This window comes from Arvicola amphibius, chromosome 7 (assembly GCF_903992535.2).
Source record: "Arvicola amphibius chromosome 7, mArvAmp1.2, whole genome shotgun sequence".
Classification (NCBI taxonomy): Eukaryota; Metazoa; Chordata; class Mammalia; order Rodentia; family Cricetidae; genus Arvicola; species Arvicola amphibius.
The window spans coordinates 48,673,151-48,677,109 of NC_052053.1; positions in this window are offsets into that span (position 1 = coordinate 48,673,151).

Sequence of the window (3,959 nt, forward strand, 5' to 3'; positions counted from 1 at the left end):
GGTCCGATGTCTTCTTCTGGCATATGGGTATGCATGTAGATAGAACACTCATACATAAAATACAAACATAAATATTTTTTTTAAAAAAGTAACTATCACAAGTGGCTTCAAGGGACACATATCAAGGAAATAGGGTGTCATTGAGTCCAGTAAATTGATTTGGGTTCCTTACCATGAAGCACTAGTGTGGGTCTTCCCCAGGCAATGAACAGAGAACAGTTGACAGGAGGAATTCTGGGAAATGGGGGTAGGAGTGAGGTGTAGGCACAGCAGAGGAGGGGAGGGGGAGGATGGAAGGAATGGGGGAAGAGGGGGTTAGGATACAGAGAGGTCTGGAAGAGGGTAGCAAGTTTGTATCCTCCTGATGGACAGCTCTAAGGGAGACAGAGAAGTCAGGAAGTCTACCTGCCAGTCTTCAGAGGCAAGCCCAGCCAGCCACAACCAAGGAGAACCATGGTTCAGGGTGAGGTGGAGGTCGCTGGGGAAGACTGCATGGAGGGAAACTAGGGTTGGCCAGGGAATCCTCATGGTGACCAGGAGGGACACTTTGAGTGATCCCAAGGTTTTCAGAGGATGAAGAACTGAGGCCCATCCCTGGTAGGGAAATGGGAAGAACCACAGAGGTGAGAGACTTCAGGGGGAGTAGAGTAAACTGGAAAGAGCGGCGTGGAAAATCAAGACATGGAGACAGACATGAAGAGGGAGACAGGAAGAAACAGGAGAGAGAGAGAGAGAGAGAGAGAGAGAGAGAGAGAGAGAGAGAGAGAGAGAGAGAGAGAGAGAGAGAGAGAGAGAGAGAAGCAAGCCTGCTGGCACCCTGCACCCTGGGCTCCATCACAATCACTCAGGGGTGCACTTGGACCTGAAGTCCTGTTCTAGCTGCCTTGCTAGGGCTGTGAACACAGGAAAGGTCAAGAGAAGCCAGGCCCAGATGCAGATGCAGGGGTGCAGAGTGGACATAGTGGTGGACCTTGGTCCCTGGAAGCTCAGAGGCTCATAAGAGCCTCTGTTGGCAAGGACCGCTGGAAAGCCTACACCTGCTCTTCCAAGCCACCTGCTGTCTGCTGCCCCTGCCAGCCCTGGATGCCTGGGGGAGCCGGCAGGAGAAACCATTTCCCTGAACTCCAGCTGGGGAGGGGAAGCTGGCTGTGTTGATGGCTCCTGCTTTTCTCTTCAGTATCCTGTACCCAGCAGTGGGCAGCCAAGCCCCATTGTGTTTACTCTGTCCTCTCAAGTGTTGCAGAAGCCAGGAGAATGCCTTCCTTTGCATGAGTGTGCTATATGCTCCCTATGGGTGTGTTGTGATCCCCATAAGTGTGTTGTGCTCCCCATAAGTGTGTTGTACTCCCCATGGGTGTGTTGTGATCCCCATAAGTGTGTTGTGTTCCCCATGGGTGTGTTGTGATCCCCATGAGTGTGTTATGCTCCCCATGGGTGTGTTGTGATCCCCATGAGTGTGTTATGCTCCCCATGGGTGTGTTGTGCTCCCCATGGTTGTTCAGTGCTCCCCATGGTTGTTCAGTGCTCCCCATGAGTATGTTGTGATTCCCATGAGTGTGTTGTGATCCCCATGGGTGTGTTGTGATCCCCATGGGTGTGTTGTACTCCCCATGGGTCTGTTGTGCTCCCCATGGGTAGGTTGTGATCCCCATGAGTGTGCACTGATCCCCATGAGTGAGCAGTCACACACAGCACTCAGGACATTCTGAAAGCACATGGGGGCAAACACAGACACTAGCACATCCAGAAACATCTGTGCACTTAGAGTCGCTGAGTGTGTGCACATGAGTGCAGAACTACACATAAACATTTGTGGAACCATGAAGGTGTTCACAGAGATGGTGAAGCCACACAGAGAAGCACATAAAGATACACAAGCATATATATTGTTCCATACTCACCCATCTCTGCATCCATAGGGAAGTTCATCTCACAGGCACGAGTGTTTACTCACACATAAATGCAGCCTGAAAACCAAGTGCCAGCAGATACACACAGGCACATGCAAGACACACACAGGTGCCAGTGGGCATAAATATACACAGGTGTGCCAACCCACACTCAGGAGTGCAGAGATGGAATGGCGCGCGCACACACACACACACACACACCACACACCTGTAGATCCGTATCAGGTGCACCATGCCGCAAACACAGGCACCTCCCTGCCCACCTGCAGACATATACATGTCCTTGTACATGTCTACAGATACACACTCAGGGCATGTGCTCCCACTCTTCAGAGTGCTCCCCAAGAGTGGCTCCTGAGTTCCAGAGATGCCCTGACTCTCAACACAGACATTCATTATGTGGAATACTGAGAACTCTCACATTCCCACAGAGGGCTGCCCCAGGCACTCTGCCACATCCCACTGGGAAATAAACCACCACCTGTCTGTCCTAAGCCAGGGAAGCGTCAGTCTCGGCAAATCATGAGGCAGTCCTGTCGCCCAAGCCAGTCTGTCCCTGTCTTTACAGGAGAGGCACCTACCACCCATTTCTTCACAGTCTTCAGGATTCCAGACCCCAGAGGGGAGGACGAACAGCAACCCCCTTTACCCAGCATTCCTTTGGCCCCATCCATCTAACTCTGTCTCCCTTTGGCACCAGGCCAGGGCGGCTGTGGTCAGCAGAATGGCTAACACTTCTCTTGTCCCAGAGGAGATCAGATCCTGAGGACCAACTGGCTCTGTAGTGTCCATTGTGGGAAAGGCCAGGAGAATTGGGCGAGGACCAGAGGGTGGACCTGCCCCTTAGACCCAGCCCATTTGCCCATTTGATTGACTGACTTGGTGGGGCTTTGTTTTTGTTAATAAAGATTTTTTTTAAAAAAAAAGTCTTAACTATATTATTTTTATTGTTATGTCTGTGTGTGTAAGTACTTGTGAGTGTGGGTGCCCATGGAGGCCAGAAGAACCTAAGTTCCCCAGAATGGGCACAACAGGGGGTTGTGACGCACTTGGAGAGGGTGCAAGGAACAGAACTCAGGTTCTGTTCTTGACTCTGCTCTCAACTGCTAAGTCTTCTTTCCAGTCCATGGATTGGTTGATTGGTTTGTCTGTCTGTCTGTTTTGTTTTGAAGCTCATGGGCAATTTTATCACAGTTTGAAAGAAAACCCCAGCCAGGCTTAGAGACACACACCCTTGATCCCAGCACTCTGGAGGCAGAGGCAGGCAGAGCTCTGTGAGTTCGAGGCCAGCTTCATCTATATAGTGGATTCCAGGCCAGCTGGGTTATATAGTGAGACCCTGTCTCAAAAAATCAAAGAAATAAAGCAAGTCAACCCGCTGCAGGGCAGTAAGCTGCCAGTCTCAGCAGCTGCCCAGAGAGGGTCGATGGAGAGGCAAGAAGAAAATCCATGGCCTTTGAGCCTGCATGGAGGTCAGCCATGTCATAGACCAGCAGCCGCATGGTGGGGATGGGGGCCTTAAAGAAAGAGTGAAAAACCCAAAAGAACCAGGGAAATAGTAGGACCGAGGCTCTAGCCAACATCTAAAAGAAAGATGGAAGAGAAGAGGAAGTCATACCTTCCTGAGTCCGGATTCAGGACAGTGGACAAACACAGCAGAACCTCATGGTGGCTCGGTAGCAACCACCTGTTGGTCTGGTTTTAAGACAGGATTGCTTATAGCGTAGTCTGGCTGCAAACTAGCTACATAGACGAGGACGATATTAAACTCTTCATCCTCCTGCCTCTGCCTTCCAAGTGCTGGGGTTACGGACAGACACCACCACCGTGCTCGGGTTTATGGAGAACCTCCCACATCAGGCAAGCCTTCTACCAGCTGAGATCAGGTGGGCTGTGCCTGCAACACAGGATTCCTGCGGTCCAAACCGGTGGACTGAGACAGTAGACGCTCCCATTAGGAGTTGGGCTGAGCCTCCCTGCTGTTCAAACTCCTCCCATACCCTTCAAGTTACCCCAAGCCAGTGGTCTTTCCACCCTGCCTCTGGGCAG